The sequence below is a fragment of the Mauremys reevesii genome, linkage group 1 (assembly GCF_016161935.1).
Source record: "Mauremys reevesii isolate NIE-2019 linkage group 1, ASM1616193v1, whole genome shotgun sequence".
NCBI lineage: Eukaryota > Metazoa > Chordata > Testudines > Geoemydidae > Mauremys > Mauremys reevesii.
In genome coordinates, this window is record NC_052623.1 from 179,815,394 (window position 1) to 179,835,065 (window position 19,672).

At 44.1% G+C, this 19,672-nt stretch overlaps 1 long non-coding RNA gene across 1 annotated transcript in view; it reads left to right on the forward strand.

The window, feature by feature from the left end:
• The first annotated feature begins 1,143 nt into the window (after positions 1-1,143).
• Positions 1,144-19,672, forward strand: part of LOC120370214 — a 52,659-nt gene continuing 34,130 nt past the window's right edge. Inside the window, exon 1 of the long non-coding RNA XR_005583660.1 lies at positions 1,144-1,224. This is a non-coding gene — a long non-coding RNA (uncharacterized LOC120370214). The remainder of the gene's footprint in view (positions 1,225-19,672) is intronic.

Below are 19,672 nucleotides of genomic sequence, written 5' to 3' on the forward strand. Positions count from 1 at the left end.
CTTCCTGCTGCTGTTTTTATGAGTCAGCCCCTCCTCAGCCAGCTAATTGTCCCACACACCTCTGAGGTGTGGCAGGCAAGACTAATTAAACAGGGTCAGCCAGCTTTAAGCCTCTGGCCCTTAGAGAGGTAGGCCACACCTTTACAGGGCTATAGGAATATTGTTATGTATATAAAAAGATGAAAGCTGAATGTAATGTTTACAGGATGATAAATTTCAGCATCCTTAGGGAAGAAAGTATTTTTTTCAGCTGTCCTCTGTGTGTGTGTGTGTGTGTGTGTGTGTGTGTGCTCACATTTGAGGTCAAATGCTAAGTCTGTTTGGAAGAACTAAAGAACAACACTTAATATTTGCTGTAATGATGCTGGAACTTTGTATTCAGTATTTCTTCTAACAATTTGTGAAATAGGTTTCCTTTTCTTTGAATATGTCAAGCTCTAAAAGGAAGAAAATCATACAAATTTAAGTTGTGACATTTTTGTATGATTTTCAATTTCATTGGAGCTGAAGAGAAAGAAACAGAGTTGATTGCCTCTATCAAGGTATTATTAGGGGAAGAGTTCAGAAGACCTTTGAATCCTTGTTTTTTTCTTAAAAAGCCTGCGTGAAAAATAACAAAAGTAATCTCTTCATTGGCAAGCTGGAGTTAAAGTGCTCAGTACAGTTGGAGAAATGAAGCACACTCAGATTTACACAATGGCTGCTGCTGTTCTTATTTATCATTTGAAAATCACCCCCTTTTCCTTGAGAAAATAATATAGATCTAGAGCACTGCAGAGAGATGCTCAATAGCAAGGAGGAATCAGAAGTCTGAAATTGACAGTATTCTGCAAGGTAACCTTTTGAAAAATGGAAGGAATAAAAAACCCCTATTTGACAAACACTAGATGTTTAGGGCTAAGAAGGTTTTCCTGCCACATTTATGCTGCATGTCCTTTTGTTCCCAGGGGGAGGGTGAGAACTAATGTGTCAGGTCACAGGTGGCTTTGAGCACTGTAACAGTCCTGGCTCCAGGAGGATACTGATTTGGAGACTGTCCTGGTGGCTTAAAAAAAATACAAATGTGCTGTGCATGAACTTCAAATGATGGAGCATCTCTGAAAAGTAACAGATAGCAGGGAAGAAAGCAAAGAGAGGAGCAGACAAAAAGTGAAAGGTGGAGGGAGCTACCCAGAGAAGAGAAAACCAGTGAGGGCAAGAGGAGGCTAAGTGGCAAAGAACAAGGTGAGAGAAAACAAGAGAGTTGGATAAAGGGAAGAGGAAAGCTAGGAGGGAAGGATTTGAGAAGGCAAGTGTCTAACCTGTGGAGACCTGGAGAAAGGTAAGTCAGCAAGGTGAAGAGGCAAACAGAGAAGCAGTAAATAAAATCACAAAAAATAATAAGGGTGGGAGGGGAATGAGAAGGTGGAAGGTAAGAACAAAAAAGAATGCAAGGGAGGGATTCCTAGCATTTCCGACTAGCCACCAAATGGGGCAAACTTATTGCAGGTTAGTTTGCAATGCTCCTCTATGTCTGTAATGGGACCATTTATGTGTGTAATAAAGAAACAAAAGTGAATATTTTGTTTGTGATTTGGTGGGAGCTAACAGTTGTGTGTTTACTGAAAGATCCCAAACTGTATTTTTGCTATTAAATCAGATCTTTACAAATGCCAATAGCTTCAACAAAGATATCTAGATAGGTGGCTAATGATGGTGTAGGAGAAAATATAGGGGAAAACTACCATATAAAGTGGAACAAAATATAAAGTGATGTGATTCTTTTTAGGTCAGCTTTGATTTTTTTTTATTTACCTTGCACACCATTTTTTTTTACATATCTTATGCTTATACCTAATGTACTTCCCTAAAAATTAAATCTGAATCCTTCTTTAAAGGTTGCTTGTATAGAGAGAGCATTCCAGTACCATGACCTTTTCCCTTTGTTATTGAGTCAGAATATAAATCCTACAGGAAACTGAAAATAATTGTCAGATTTCTTTCTTTGTCATTGTACATGATCTAAATAACAAGAGATACTTACAAACCATATGAAGTATGTGAACTTTCAAAATGAATGCTGTTACTAGAAGATATTTTATTTAAAGAAGGAGAAACAGGTTACCTATCTGTAAAAATGGGCCAAATTCATCCCTAGAGTACCCTGTTGACTTTAGTGGAGTTATACACCAGGTATAGATATGGCCCATTATTATCAGGCTAAGTACAAACAAGAATTCTTGTCTGCTTTAGCTTAAATGCAGATCTTGAATTGAGTGGGTGTAGCTAGTTATTTCATACACCCACTTCTCATTGTTGCCAGTTGAAAAGTAGGTAAGTTTAAAAAAAAATGAGGCATATTATTTTTTTTTTCTAGTTCAAGCATGCTTTCTCTGAAATCAGTATTCTGCCACAAATATTTTGAGGCGCTTTAATAAAATGCAAAAATGAGTAGGCTTCTATATGTGTAAGTCCAAAAAGAACTGTTGAAAATAAAGATGATCTTTCCCAAAGGAGAAAATTATACTAATTTACACATAAGCAAAATTTAGAAAACTGAAAAAAATAAAAATGTGAATAAAACCCAAATTAAAATTTTCTGATCTGGATCTTGTGGGTCTAATAACCTAAAATTTCCCTGGCCCTAACTGCCTTGTTTACTTATGATTGATCTGTACTCTAACAACTTCTTCAGTGTATTACACAGAAACTTTTTATTTTCACATTCTCTTTCTCTCTCTCTCTCTCCTTACTATGTGTTTGTTTTAAATAGACAAGCATCAGTAACCAAGGACAGGGGAATACATGAAGAAGGATAGCAGTCTGGCAACATTTAATGATCTCTGGTAGTAGTAAGTTCTTATTTCGTGAATTAAAACTGATTCCTTTTTATACTGGCATACAAATGGCTGACCTATTTGCCTTGGCCTGATGAAATAGGGAGCTGTGGCACCAACAGGGGAGGACATGAAGGCAGCAGATTTAAAGGGTTGAGAAACAGCAGCAGTGGCAATACAGGATGGACTGTGAATAGCCAATTCTCCAGCTGTGTTCTATGATCAACCATTCCCTGAGCTGCTCATGTGAATGGAAGATACTTATTTTTTGCTGAATTCCTTATAAAAATTCCTGGGTCTCCATCATGCTAGTCAGCTGCATACTACTATGACTAGTATATGCATGATGTTTTCCTTCCTCTACACCTTATCCCTTGAAAATCTCTTCTTCTCACATGCATATACCAAGGAGTCTCAACTTTTCCTCTTCATACCTGGTCTATTTCCTTCTGTTCAGTTTTGCATTTCTCCCCGCCCCTCTGATGTCATCTCCAGGATGGCTTCTTCTGGATGTCTCATCTCAAACTCAACACAACTAAAACTGAGCTACTAAGCTTTCCTCCTAAACCCTCTTTTCTATCTTCATTGCACATCATGAAAGGAAACACCTCCGTCACTGGAATCCTGCTCATTCTTTTTTCATAACATCTCTAGTGTTCTAAAAGTCTTTTCCTCTCTGTGCCTGCAACTACTTTTAGTCCACACCCTAATCATCTCTTTTTTGACTCCTCTCTATGGAGTCTCCTCCCTCCCATCTAAAACAGCCGTCAATGCCCAGGTGTGAGGCTTATGGTTTTTTTTTGCATGACCTCCTTACATAATGAGGGTGGAACATCAACTCTCTGTTCTCAAAATATGATTCTATCCTGCACACACCTCATCTTTAATTTGAAAATATGGTTGTTCTCCTAGTGGTACATTTGTCTTCTGGCCACCCTACTAGTATTGCTTTCTTGACTGCCTATATTTGGACATCTTTTCCTGCAGTCTCTTTGATTTCCATCCACTTTGCTGTTGAAACTGGGAGACAGCAAAGCAAATTAATGGATTTAATGTCCTGATTCCCTTCCCCCCCATCTTGCTTATGCTGGATATATGTACCCTGCTCAGGCTGTCAGCTAACACCAGTAATTGTCCTGGACATTAGCTGAACTCTACTTGGCGGTGCTGGAAACGCATGAACATGTGATGCAATGTCTTTGGAGCACTAAGAAGGGGCTTTGTCATGATTGTTTTTATGGGGTTGTGTTCTGATTGCACTGTTAGTAGGTGGCCAGAGATGTACTGGTGGAATTGCTCCAGTCCAAATACCACATTCAAAAACTTTTCCCCCCCTATTTGGGCATACCCCTGTTTAGCCATTGACAGGACTCTGCTGGCATAAGTGACCAGCTGCTCCTGCACAACAGCTACACACAATCCTTTCTCTGGTACATCACAATGGAGTGTGAGTGGATCTCCTTGCCTGGTAGTGCTTCAGGACAGGGGGATCCATTGTCAAATGATAGCAGCTGGTGATCTGCCCAGTCTGACTCAATATTCTGCCTTGTAAGATGGTGTATGGGTTCCACTACAGCAGCCAGGTGTGGACAGAAATTGGATTGAAAATGTGTCATTTCTATGAAGTACTGTACCCCTTTCACATCTACTGGAGCTGGCATGTTTCTGACTGCCTTGATTTTGTTGGGATCTGCTTTCAGTCACCTCAGGCTCTCTGAGTTGCATTTTTTCTGGATTGAGTTTTATGTTCTTGCCCCTGCATCACTGTAGGAAAGACTGTCATTTTCTTTCATTGTCTCATTCAGCTTCTGTATCATTGATCTCTTCCCCTACAAGGAGGATATCATCTGCAATTATTCTATTCCCTAGAACACCTCTGGTGCTGGGCTTATGCCCATTGGCATGCACAGCCACGTGTATTGACCAATTGATGCTGCAAACATTGTCAGCATGCTGAACTCTTCATACAGGCTTATGTGCCAAAACCTGTTCCTCACATCAGACTGTGGAAATTCTGGCTTTGGAAAGTTCTGGCTACATGTCCTCAACTGGGGCAGTGGATAGTGGTATCCTTTCAGTGCCCAGTTCAGTAGCTTTGGGTCTATACTAATGTGTAATTTACCTGATGGCTTCTTTACCTCCACCATGCTGCTTATCCAGGTGCTCTGCAGGTGTTATGACACCTGTGTTCTGCAGACTTTTCAGCTTTTTGCATCCTGGATTACACAGTGCCACTGGAATTTTCCTTTGTGGCAAGCACACAGGTTCTAGTGTGGGGTCTACTTCCAGTCACAGGTTTTTCTCTGAGTCATCCATTGCCTTTGTAAACATCCCTCGTATGCTTTTAAAATTGTCTCCATATTCCCTGGGGCCCCACCTTTTTCTTCTTGCCCTGAAGCTATAAAATTCTGATGCTGTACCCTAATAAAATCCAGGGTTTGTGTGGCTGTTTTCCTCGAGAGGTCAGTAGTGCTTACCATCCACCACCACTAACTTCAGTTGGTACTGTCTGCTATTATTTTGGGTTAGTTACCAGGAGGTCACATTTTCCTATGGATGGCTTTATGCTCTCATTGTACATAATTAGATGGTGCCTGCTCTTTGTTTTCAAGTCCAATTCACCCTGAGGAGTCACATTGCAGGAGGCCATGCTATCCAGCTGATATCACACAGGACATTTCCCTGTTAACATAGTTGCATGCATAGAGGTTGGTATTGTACCTTGTTGCTTTCTTGTCCTGACAGCCTGAACCTGATATGCTCTCCTACTCAAGGGGAGAATTGTGATGTTATCACTGCTGTCTGTTGTGCTAGTCCAGGGGTCGGCAACCTCTGGCACGCAGCTCCCCAGGATAAGCCCCCTGGCGGGTTATGCCAGTTTGTGTACCTGCCGCATCCACAGGTTCGGCCAATCGCGGCTCCCACTGGCTGCGGTTTGCTGCTCCAGGTCAGTGGGGGCTGCGGGAAGAGGCACAGGCTGAGGGATGTGCTGGCCATGGCTTCCCGCCGCCCCCATTGGCCTGGAGCGGTGAACCACGGTCAGTGGGAGCCGCGATCGGCTGAACCTTACGGATGCCGCAGGTAAACAAACTGGCCTGGCCCACCAGGGTGCTTACCCTGGTGAGCTACATGCCAGAGGTTGCCGACCCCTGTGCTAGCCCCTTCTTGTACAAGCCTAAGTGAATCTTTCTGGGAACTTTTTATGCTCTTGCTCAGACTGCTAAAATGTATCAGAGGGGTAGCCGTGTTAGTCTGGATCTGTAAAAGCAGCAAAGAGTCCTGTGGCACCTTATAGACTAACAGACGTATTGGAGCATGAGCTTTTGTGGGTGAATATCTGCATCCAACGAAGTTGGTATTCACCCACGAAAGCTCATGCTCCAATACGTCTGTTAGTCTTTAAGGTGCCACAGGACTCTTTGCTGCTTTTACTGCTAAAATGGTTCAACTTGCCACATTCTTTGCAATCCTGCCGTAGGGTGGGTCACTTCTTTATCCGCTCATGCAATCTCCCACAGTAAATGCGTCTCGCTATATATATGGAACCCTGACCACCACTGTTGTTGTGTCACTGAATGTGGTTCTGGGGGTGTTGTGCCTCCTAGGGCTTCCATCTTTTATCTTGAGGCTTCCACCACACACTTCATATCTAAGTATCTGTCTAATATGTGATTACCTTCCTGGAGCAGCCACTCCCACAAGTGGTGACCCTAAGTGCTGCAGACTATCCTGTCCTGAATCAGGGAGTCTGTCAAGTCCCCAAAATTGCATGTAGAAGCCAGTATATCCCCTCCCTTCAGATTGGTCTCTAGTGAAAAACCTGAGTTGCTCTACAGTTTCATTCTGCTTTGGGGAGCAATAGATCCCCAGGGCTCCTAGGACTGCTGTGAGGTTTGAGGCAGTGGTGAGCTTCAGAATGGTGCAGACCTCTCTGCCTTGTTCCCCAATAAGGTAAAGTAGTAATTGAACTTTTCTGCTGTCATCAGCCTCCTTCATGGCCAGATCTGTGTACTGCTCAAATACCTCTCTCCACTGGGTCCATCATTGGGCTATGCTTGTGTCTGCAATGTCCAGGGCTCTGGGGGCTCCAGACTGCATTTCATGGCTCACACTGCCAGCTGCTGCACTTCAGAGAGCTCCCAGGTGCCACCATGGTTCAGTAGCACATGGTGAAGCTGAAAGCAGGTTAAGTTCAACAAGTGGAACTTTGTTAAACCCTGTGCACTGCTCCGTCCATGTGGCTGAGCTACTTCCAGCCTAACACCATCCCTGTTGTTTTTCTGTGTCCCTTCAATAACAGTTCTTCCAGGGAACGTGGGCCTTCTGACTCCACTTCCACTGATCTTAGTACACCTCTGATCCTCCTCCAATGATACCAGCCTCTATATCTCCTTTTAGCTCCTTCTCATACAATCATCTCTTCATTTTCTTTTCCATGCTCCCCTACATGCCTGGAACATATTTGCCAAGCTTCCACCCACACTTCACTGCAGTTCACTTTACCATGAAGCCTATAAGGGTAGGTTTACACTTACCTTCCGGGTCGACGCGGTGAGTTCGACTTCTCGGAGTTCGAACTATCGCGTCTGATCTAGACGCGATAGTTCGAACTCCGGAAGCGCTGCGGTCGACTCCGGTACTCCACCACTGCAAACTGCAGTGGCGGAGTCGACAGGGGAGCCGCGGAGTTCGACCCCGCTGCGTCTGGACGGGTGAGTAGGTCGAACTAGGGTACTTCGAATTCAACTACGCTATTCACGTAGCTGAATTTGCGTACCCTAGTTCGACCCCCCTTCTTAGTGTAGACCAGGCCTAAGAAGTGAACTAATTAATATATTCTTCTTTTTTTTTTAAATGCTTTAACTGCTCTCTGGGGTCCCAACGCAGCAGAGTACTTAAACATATACATAGCTGTAAGTACATGAATCATCCCACTGAAATTAACGGTCTTGGGTTTTGACCATTGAAGTCAATGGGACTAATAATATTCTGAAAGCTATGCCCAAATGGATTGGGATTTATGATATACACTAACTTCAGTCTCCTCAGGGTCTTATTTATGTAGCTCTCTGCATCCCTACCTTGTTCTTCCCTTTTGTCCATTTTGTGCCTTCTCTTATCCAAATTCTGTATAAATATATTTTAAGCCTCATGGGGCAGGAACTTGACTGCATATCTACTCTATGAAGTACCTAGCATACCTTTGGGTGTTGTGCAAATAATAATAAAAATGTCAAGAGCCATTTATCCTGATGTTGCACTGAAAAGGTTTTGAAATCTCAAAATTTTTATGGGACAGGAAAATTGTTTCTAGTGTGAGTATAATGCAGTGTACTTGCTAGTGAGTGAATGTGTTTCTTGTGTTTAACACTGAACATTACAAGTATGGAGACTAAATCACTTTGTGTCAGGATGATATGAGTAAACTGAAGGTCACTTTGAGAATACTTTAGCATGCCTTGGAGGCAATACTGATAAGGAAAAAGACAAAAGGACAAAGACAAAATTAACTTTTAATTTCCCACCAAAGCTACAACTGACAGAAATAGGGATACGAGTGGAATCTCATGCCACATACAGTACAGGATTGTATATTAAAAATCTTATCTGATTTAGCTCATCACAGATACCAAGCATGTAACTATATATCTATATATATACTCCAGTACATAGCACTGATAAATTTTAGTGATACATTTTCATATTTAGTTTCAGTCCAATATCTTTCTATCCTAAATTAGATGAATACATAAACAAATCAGATATATTAATCTTCTGTTGAGAATGCTTCAGTAATTACTTACAAAGTTATTTACATGCTGATATAAAGCATTACTTAACATAGAGTGGCAACTTTCTCCACCTCAAAGGTATTAGGCACCTAACATGCTGTACCTTACACAGAAATGTAGTTTTGCTGTTCTGTATGATCACCAGATACATTACTGAAGAAGAACTTCATTTTCTTATCTGATTTATTTTATGGAACTAGATAAAACGCAGCTAGTGTGTGGTAGACAGACAGCCTGATACGTGTTCAGTATATGCTATTTTACAAGCAATAAAACAAAACAGTGTGATGGCATACACAGAGTACCTCCATCCCTTAGGTGCATTGTAAGACAGAAGTCAAATGACAAATGCTTTTGACCACCCACATAATTTCAGTCTCTATAATCTAGTATAGGGTGACCAGACAGCAAGTGTGAAAAATTGGGACAGAGGGTGGGGGGTAATAGGCGCCTATATAAAAAAGCCCCAAATATCGGGATTGTCTCTATAAAATAGAGACATCTGGTCACCCTAATCTAGCATTATAGGATCCTGGTCCATGGCTAAGGTTCCAAGTTCTATGATATTGTTACTACTACCATACCTGTGCCTTTTAAAATGCAGTGTTGGTTAATGACATGTTATTAGTTATATTTTTTTAAGAATTACTAATGCACCCCCACACTGGGGATTATATGAGTGTCAGAAACTTTATCAACAAGTCAAATTCTTCCTTCCAAATGCATACTACATGTGTCTAAGAACAGAGACAAAGAAACGCCTTAATTGCATAGTCACTGCAAATGACATTGACATTACTCATAGAAACAGAAAGAAAGAAAACAAGTTCCTAAAAAACTTTCCAAGCTCAGAATCAACATGAATATTTGTCTCTGGTCCTCAGGGGACACTCAAGTGTAAGAATCTGGAAAGCTATAGGAAGCTACTTCATTTGTCAAAAAGCTTTTTAAAGAAAATGTTAGTGTCTGAATGGGTAGCTCTGGAGAATGAAGCATTTTATCTATCCACTAAATGGATAACATGCAGGAAGAGGCAATGCAAGTCTTTCCTTGCCTTCAACCTTGACCTGGAGGTCTGGTAACACTTTTAAGTGTCAGAGGGTCATTCTGCATGCCTATTCAGTTCTTGGCTTCTCTGTTGAGACTACTAGCAGGATACCGGTTGTAAGGATGGTTTTTGTGATGTGGACTAGGAAATGGCCTGAGACTACCAATGCATTACACACTTCAAGCCCCTGAACAGCAATGAGATGGTGACAAACTCTGGACACCATATACACGAGGGACATCAAAGTATTGACTGGCTGTGAGCCAGCTGGTTTCCCTGAGTTTTATGTTCTTAATTGATGAATTACCCAAGAATATAAAACTTTCCATGCAGAAAGTAGCATTTATCTGTTTAAACTTTAATGCAAATGGTATGTAGGCAGCTAAAAGTACCTTTAACACATAAACCACTGTTTAAATATTCTTATGCCAAAGGTGGTTTTAAAAATGCATTTTATTGAATTATCAAGATGAGTACTTGATATAAAACTCTCCATGAAAGGGTTAAACTCAAGATTTTTGCAAAAGACTCTTACAGGATCTGATATAAGGCGAGAGCTATGTGGGAATAATGACTTTATGAAGCCTCTGGAACACAAAGGGCTGGACTTTGCTTTGACGCCATGATCTTTGTAGAGGGCAAGGCAGAGCCACTCGCAGCCCCAGTGGATTCTCTGGGAGGAATTCTTGTGTCTTAGGCCTTGTCTACACTACAAGACTATTTCGAATCTACTTAAGTCGAATTTGTGGATTCGACCTTATGAAGTCGAATTTGTGTATCCACACTAAGGACACTAATTCGAATTTCTGAATCCACATTAACAGGGCCGGCATCGACTTTGGAAGCAGTGCACTGTGGGAAGCTATCCCACAGTTTCCGCAGTCCCCGCTGCCCATTGGAATGCTGGGTAGAGCCCCCAATGCCTGCTGGGGGAAAAAATGTGTCGAGGGTGGTTTTGGGTAACTGTCGTCATCGAACCGTCAATCATGCCATCCCTCCCTGAAAGCGCCGGCGGGAAATCTATTCGCGCACTTTTCTGGTCAGTGACAGCGTGGACGCCACAGCACTGCGATCATGGAGCCCGCTGCAATCATCGCTGCACTTATGGCCGTTGTCAATTCCTCGCACCTTATCGTCCACCTCTTCCACGGTCAGCTGCTGAGAAATCGGGCGAGGAGGCTCCGGCAGCGCGGTGAGGAGAGTGGTGCAGACGTCTCAGAAAGCAGGGTACGCCGGGCAGTGGAGATCATGGTGGCAATGGGTCAAGTTCATGGTGTGGAACGGCAATTCTGGGCCCGGGAAACAAGCACGGACTGGTGGGACCGCATAGTGCTGCAGGTCTGGGATGAATCACAGTGGCTGCGAAACTTCAGGATGCGTAAGGGCACTTTTCTTGAACTCTGTGACTTGCTGGCCCCTGCCCTGAAGCGCTAGGACACCCGGATGCGAGCAGCCCTGAGTGTGCAGAAGCGAGTGGCCATAGCCCTCTGGAAACTTGCCACGCCAGACAGCTACCGGTCAGTAGCGAACCACTTTGGCGTGTGCAAATCTACCGTGGGGGTTGCTGTGATTCAAGTAGCCCACGCAATCGTTGAGCAACTGCTCTCAAAGGTAGTGACTCTCGGAAACGTCCAGGTCGTCAGAGATGGCTTCGCCGCGATGGGATTCCCAAACTGCGGTGGGGCTATAGATGGGACTCACATCCCTATCCTGGGACCAGCCCACCAGGCCAGCCACTACATTAACCGAAAGGGCTACTTCTCAATGGTGCTGCAAGCACTGGTGGACCATAGGGGACGTTTTACCAACATCAACGTCGGGTGGGCGGGCAAGGTTCATGACGCGCGTGTGTTCAGGAACTCTGGTCTGTTTAGACGCCTCCAGGCAGGAACTTTCTTCCCGGACCACAAAATAATGGTTGGGGATGTGCAGATGCCTACAGTGATCCTCGGGGACCCAGCCTACCCGCTAATGCCCTGGCTCATGAAGCCCTATACAGGCGCCTTGGACAGTGAGAAGGAGCTCTTCAACTACCGGCTGAGCAAGTGCAGAATGGTGGTGGAGTGTGCTTTCGGACGTCTCAAGGGGAGGTGGCGGAGCTTACTGACTCGCTCGGACATCAGCGAAAAGAATATCCCCGTAGTTATTGCTGCTTGCTGTGTGCTCCACAATCTCTGTGAGAGCAAGGGCGAGACCTTTTTGGCCGGATGGGAGGTTGAGGCAAATCGCCTGGCTGCTGTTTACGCTCAGCCAGACACCCGTGCCGAAAGAATATCCCAGCGGGAAGCGCTGTGTATCCGGGAGGCTTTGAAAGCAAGTTTCCTCGGAGAGCAGGCTAACCTATGACTCTCCACTTGATTTTAAGAGACGCTGATCCTGGGCCTGTGTCTCTATGTGTTGAGTGAGATCTGCAGTTACATACCCCATTCTCCAAGTTTCCCCCACTTCCCAAACACGTTTTAAAACAAATTAAACGGAACAGTTATTGTTAATAAATCTTTCTTTCACTTTGCATTTCTGTTCTGGGTTTGAAACATGGACGCATACTGTGCTGGGTACGGTGTGCACTGATGTACAGACCGCTTGTACAATACAGGATGGACAGCCTCCTGCTCCTACATAGGTCTCTGGGGTGGGGGACGGTTTCAAGTGGTTGTGCATGTAGGGGTGGGTTTGCTGGAAGGGGCGAGTGGGGCCGTCTTTGGATAGGGATTTGGATGCAGGCTCTGGGCTGTGGGTTTGGGCGTAGGAAGGGGTGATGGGGGAAGGGTGAGTATCTGTCCGTGGATGAGGGCTCTTGTTGGGGCTCAGGGCAGCGGAGAGGATCGCGCCTACGGTGGAAGTGCATGGTAAGGGCAGCATGCCTTAACATTAGGGGGTGGCAGGCGCTAGGACTGTGGACAAGCGTACACATCACAGAATGACCTGGGGCAGCATACACCACACAGAGTGACCCTGGTGACTACTGACTGCAGTCTGTGTGTGCCCTGCAGTTGATCCTGCCCCCGATACTCTGCACCCTGCTAATGTAGGCTATCCCGTGCAATTATAAATCCCCTGCCCCCCCCCCCCCACATACACACAGTCTTCTGACACGAAAGACGTGATGGAAAGAGTGAACAACAGCAAACAGCTTTTATTAATCTACTACATAGTGGGGTGATGAAACTTGGATTTGGGATTGGGTGATCCTGTAAGGGAAGCGCTTCTACACAGTTATAGCGTCAGAGGTGTGTGGTACATTAGCACTCAGCTGTGGTGCAGTGACAGTTCTCACGGCCCCTACCGCCCCTCCGTCTTGTAATTTTTGGTGAGGGGGGGACAGGACTTCTTGGCGTTGGAGGGTGGTTGCAGATACAGTGCAGGGGGGCTCTCTCCTCCTGCCTGTGGTCCTGCAGAACATCTACAAGGCGCCGGAGCGTGTCCGTTTGCTCCCTCAGTAGCCCAAGCAGCGTTTGAGTCGCCTGCTGGTCTTCCTGCCGCCACCTGTCCTCCCGTTCGCTGTGTGAGCGCTGCTGCTGAGAGAGGGTCTCCCTCCAGTGGCTCTGCTGGGCCGCCTCGGCTCTGGAGCAGGCCATCAGTTCCGCGAACATCTCGTCCGAGTCTTTTTCTTTCGCCGCCTAATCTGAGCCAGCCTCTGCGAGGGGGATGCCGGGGCAGTCCGGGAAAGAGCAGAAGCTGTGTGATGGGAAACAGTAAGTGATTTCCTTGAACAGATACATGTTTGCGATCAGTGAACACAGTGTAGTCAGTTTCTCTGAACAAGACCATACAGGGCACCAAGTTCCACGAGATCTCAGGACAAGTTCGAGATTTCGGAATACGCTCTCATTGGCGGCGCCATTGCACAGGAGAGCGGACAAGCGGGGAGAGACAGCTGAATCTGTCTTGCAGACAGTCCTGGTAAGCCTTAAAGTAGATAATGCTTATCATTTAGTGGATAGCTGTGCTCTCCTGCTAAAGGCAATCTGTAAAGCAGAAAGGCTGAGCCTTTTCCAGCCCCTCCCGCCAGTGCACGGGAAAGATCAATGTATGCTTGTTCTCTGTGGCCTCCAGCACGTGGCTGTTAAGCGAGGGTCATTGTTATGCAACCTAATTTAAAACCATTAACAGTAGTAACAATACACTAATTGCCCTACTTAGATGCAGCCTGTCCAGAACGACATCACCCTGAGGCGGGTCACTCGGAGTCAGAGAGAGCGGATGCTAAGGGAAGCCCTGCACAGACCAGGACCATATGAAGCAATGCTGGTGGAGGCGATGGTTCCTATGTACATTAGGATGTCCTGGCGCGGAAGAGTGTGCTTCCACAGAGCACCCAACAAGGCACCTCTCCCCAGGAACCTCCTGCGGAGGCTTTTCGAGCTGCTCTCTGAGAGCTTTTTTGAACTGTCCCAAGAGGATTATTGCTCTATTCCTATATGTGTGGACCTACTTTTTGTATAGTTTGAGATTTTAAATTTTTTATATAGTATTTCTATTTTTTATATACCTGTTTTTTAAAAAATAAATGTTTCCCTGTTTGTAGCACTTACCGCCTGATCCTTCCCCTGATTCTGAGTCTGGGTTAATGGGCGGGGAGGGTTGGTAGGGGATCTCTGTGAGGGTGATGAAGAGATTCTGGCTGTCAGGGCAAGCGGTATTGTGTTCGCCGTCGCCTGCGCCGTCCTCCACAAACCCTTCCTCATCTTCCCCATTGGCGAACATCGCCAAGGAACTGTCCAGGTACACTATGCCATCGTCAGAGTCCACGGTCACTGGTGGGGCAGTGGTGGCAGACCCACCGAGAATGGCATGCAGTGCCTCGTAGAAGCGGCATGTCTGGGGCTGTGCTCCGGAGCGTCCGTTTGCCGCTCTGACTTTTTGGTAACCTTGTCTCAGGTCCTTGACTTTCACGCGGCACTGCATCGCATCCCGGCTGTATCCTTTGTCTATCATGGCTTTGGAGACCTTCTCGAAGGTCTTTGCATTCCGCTTGTTGGAGCGCAGCTCCGAGAGCACAGACTCCTCGCCCCACACAGCGATCAGATCCATGACTTCCCGGTCAGTCCATGCTGGGGACCTCTTTCTATTCTTGGATTGCCCGGACTCCTCTGCTGGAGAGCTCTGCATCGTTGCAGGTGCTGCGGAGCTCGCCCCGATGTCCAACCAGGACGTCAGATTCAAAGTGCCCAGACAGGAAAAGGAATTCAAATTTTCCCGGGTCGTTTCCTGTGTGGCTGGTCAGAGCATCGAAGCTCGGACTGCTGTCCAGAGCGTCAACAGACTGGTGCAGTGTGGGATAGCTCCCGGAGCTACTAAGTTCGATTAGCATCCACACCTAGCCTAATTCGAGCTAGCCATGTCGAATTTAGCGTTACTCCACCTGCCGGGGTGGAGTACCAAATTCGAACTAAAGAGCCCTCTAGTTCGAATTAAATGGCTTCCTGGTGTGGACGGTTGACCGGTTAGTTCGAATTAACGCTGCTAAATTCGAATTAAAGTCCTAGTGTAGACCAGGCCTTAGGGAGGGTGCCTAATAGCATTAGGAATAGGGGGGAGTACCAGGCAGACCCATCTTTTAGAATAGTGCAGCATGCTCCTGCTAGAGATTCTGGCCTATTCCATGGGCTGTGGTGGAAGGTGTATTTCCTTACAACTCCCTTCTCCCTTGTGGCAACATGCATGTTTGAAGGTGTTTTGAGGAAGCAATCCCTGCTCTTTCTGAGAGCAAGGACCACAACGCTGAGCAGCCTCTACACCATACACACAACATGAGGAAGACTCTTCACACCACTCTCCCTGCTGCATGCTTTATAAGACGGCATTACGTATAAGTGGGAGGGCTGGACATGATGTGCCTGCAGGCATAGCTTCCACTGTCAAACAGCGCGCAGAACTGTGTGTTCTAGCTGGAGTTCTGAACGTGGCACTGTCTGTCTGAAGCTTTGTTAACATTTGAAACCATTGTTCCAGGTAAACAAGAATTGTATGCCCACAGTATTAGGGAATTATGCTGCAGGATGCTGAACCCCCTCAGCTCCCATTATGTTTCACTAGGGGCCAGAGGATGCTCATAGGACACGTTGGATAAAGATGAGCAAGAATATCCTGAGTATTTGCATCACTCAGTCCTATCCCTAACTCAACCAGACCACTCTGGAGGGAGGACAATAACTTCCTTGCACAATAGCTGTAATTCCAGAACATATACAAACACATTCTCAATGAGTAAATGTTGGCTGACACAGCAATGAAAACTCTAAAGCCCTAGTTACCATAGAAGAGTTCTTGAGACCACTAGTAATTGAAGAAAGTAAAGCTTGCGAGAGCATTCTGCTCAAAAAGGTTTTGTCTAGTAACGAATAGTGGGCATGCTTATGCTCTCTCCCTCACCACCACCCCCAAAGCAGTGTAACTCCAGTAACTCCTGCTGTACCAGGGCATAAATGAGAACAAATTTCCAGGTTGGAAATTTAAATTAATTTGAAAAACTCACTTCTTAAATAAAAAGGAATACACATCCCCTAAAGTGAAAAAATACACAGCCTTCTAGTTCTGAAAACTTTGAAAAGTTGTCTTCTGCCACTTTGCATGGAAGCAAAATGTAACTTCATCTATTCAGGCCCTAGACGAGTAGAACTAGATCCTCTTCTTTTATCTTTCAGCCAGTGGAAAGACTAGACCAGTCAACTAACAGTGATGTCCATCTGCTGACTAGACATCCTAGGGCAGATCTTCAGCTAGTATAAATCTGCTTTGCTCCATTGGCTTCAATAAAATTATGCCCATTTGCACTATATAAAAATCTTGTCTATTTAATGTGTGCCTCTTGCTTAAAGCAATAACTGAAACTAAAAACAGGACCCTCGAGGTCTGAAGGCAGCAATTCTGTCAGACATGAAAGCTAGAAGAGGGGAGAATTTCTCTTGAATAATTTAGAGAGAACAGTGCTAACCATATCATAGTTGGAAGTTGCTTGTTGCAATATTGCTTGCCAATATGTGACTCTATTTCATAGTGTATTCTACAAATCAGGTGTTGCTCATGAGCAAAACTTATCAAACCAGGGGAGAAAAAATCCACCCCTCATTGCCATTTGAAATTTCAATTAAAAGATTTCCCAGCCACCTTTTACACATGAACTGCAACACATGAAAATTGGCAAGAACTGAATATACAAAGTACATGGCAATATGTGCTTCCCATGTTAAAGATCAGATCAAGCTCTTAGTGTTAAACCACTTCTTATACAAAAAAATTATGAGTGGTTATGTCACTCCACCATGATTTTTATACAACCTCCAGAATGCTGTGAGTTAGCTGTTAAATATAACACTGCTCTAAAATTACTGTTGGAAATAAGTGATTTTTTAGCATGGTATTTGAGATATAATATAATTGCTTAGCAGATGTTTGGAACTGCTTTTCAGCATCATGTGTCCATTTCTGCCAATCGGCCAGGTTAACAATGGGAATTACTTAAGTGGAAGAGTAACTACCATCATATATTTAATATATGTCTTAATGCCATTATTTTCTCTCTTTCTCCAAGTAAAGTGCCTTGCAGGATGCACCTGTATAATTAATTTCCATGGAAATGAAACTCTTAACAAAAAAAACAAAAAAAATTCTTGCTGTGTAAACATTAGAGTTGCCTCAAGAGATGAGGCTGAATTCTGATGTAAATGGTTTACCTTTCCTGACCTCTGGGTGGAGGAAGTTAGGGTCAAATTGGGATTTAGTTCTTCTCCCCTCACACTGTTTCCTTACTTTCTTCAATAATCCTGAAGGTGCATGTCTTAGTCATTATGAGCTCAATCAGTTCTTAAAGACACAGTGTTCCACTGGCTAGTGTGGACAGGGAATAGGGTCATGGGTCTGTTACCTGCTTTTGGGGTATTTTGTGCCACTCAGTCCTAGGTGTGTGTGAGAGAGAGCGAGAAATTCAACCTTGTGTAGAATCCATGTACCATAGAAGTCCCATTTCAGCCCTATACTGAGGTCTAAGCAGTGCCTAAGCCCTGCATTGGTATCTGCAAAGGGTTAAATATCACCTTAGAGTCTTGATTCATCAGCAAAGGTTTGGCTTCTAAACCATGGCTAAGATTTTGGCCCACACATGCCAAAAATTTTGAGAAATCTTGCGCGGGGTGGGGGGGGGGAGTCAGGTACATAAGTTTAATGCAATTCACAAGCAGCTTTGACCTCTCTGACTAGCACTAACTCAGCAGATGACTACAGGTCTGGTTGACCTTGGCAGCAGTACAGGGTCGTATTTTGACATGGCTGAACTGTTCTTGAACAATTTCTCTGGTGCACTGGGTACAAACAGTCTTTTCTTCAGCATCAGGCATGCATGTCTTATCTTTCTACCTATTCTTTTTTTAAAGAACCATAGCTATTGTAAGACAGGCAAGGAAAAACTCACTCCCTGTTTATATTGTTTGTTCTCCTGTGCCTCCACTGTTCTATATAAAACAGTAATGCTCCATAAATGCTTGTTTTTACTCATTGTTTGGTTGGCTAGTTTTAAAGGCATCCCCTTCACATCTCTTGTACTACAGAATAGAGCATTAGGGCCCGATCCTGTGCTATTGACATCGATGGATGATTTGCAGTGGGTTACATTCAGTGGGAGAAGGATTTTTGTAGTCAGCTGAGAATATTGATGTGCACTGCACTTTTAAAACAGCAGTACATCTTTTTAGGGGGAGAGGGGAGAGATGATGGGGTGAGTGAGATAGGAGCCGTTTAATCTTTACAACCGTAGAACTAGGTTGTTTCCTTGTTTTTTCTCTCGAAGTGCAAAACAGTAGTGAAGGCAGTAGTTTTTCAGGCATCCATATGAAGAGCTGAATCCATTTTCTTTGCATGAATCCAGGCAATATCAGTGCCCTACACTCCAGCAGAGGCAAAATACCAAGTCAATCGGATGTCAAACATAAATACTTTACCTATTTTGTCAATGGAATATCATAGCTCACATGTAAAACCTGGATTCAAGCCCCATTGTGGAAAATGATTAATGCCAGGGTGCATATTTTTTCAAAAGATTATTATTTTTTAAGGGCAATTTAGTGCACCACATGCATAGGAAGACTATATCTGGGGAAGGAAGGTAGGATTATTCATTATAAATAAGCAAATCAGAACATGACTCATTGCCTTGCTATTCTTCCTTTCCTTTTATTTTTCACCCACCTTCCCATTTCACAGATGGTTTTGGGTGAAGCAGATAAATTTCAGATATTAAGCAGCCAAAAAGCATTATATCACAAGGCTTTTTACAACTTTATTGCTCTCTCTTTTGAAGTATTCCTTGATTTTTGTTCTTGTCATTATTTTTAAGCTTTATAGCTAATTCCTGTGTCGGAGAGATAAAAAATGCATGTGTTACATGTATTTTAACTGTGCCAATTTATGCCATGATTTAACAGTGTATAATGTTACTTTTAATAATGATATCTATGTAAGACATCTATTTCTAGTCTAGAACATTAATCTTACATAAGAAATTTGCCAGTCCAATTCTATTAGGATCTCCCTATTAAATTAAATGAAACCACTATGTAATGAATAATGTAATGTACTATGAAGCATAGTGGAAAGCATCCATGTTCACAGGTCCAGCAGAACAGGCATTCTGCACACAATCCCCACTGAAATCATTGGGAGTCAGGAGTAAGGACTGGCAAATCAGAAAAAATTCAATAGTTTAATCCAAATTTATCTAAATTACCCCAAATGTTCTATAATCTCACCAAGTTGCCTCCATCGCCTCTCCTCAGGCTTGAGCTTCTCCCTGACACCTGAGTCTGTCCTCTGCAGCAGTGAAGGGGTGTGTGGCTTTCTAGTCCCCCATGATACATTCAGGATCTGTCTGGAAGTCTCCTTGTGTTCTTTTGTGGTAGTGGAAAACCCAGTAGGCCAGCTAGCTTCTAAATCCCAGATCTCCTGGGGGGAATGTGACTGTCTACACAGGGTTACATTACTCCCAGTAAAAAATGTGTACATATCTCAGAGGGCAGAATTTG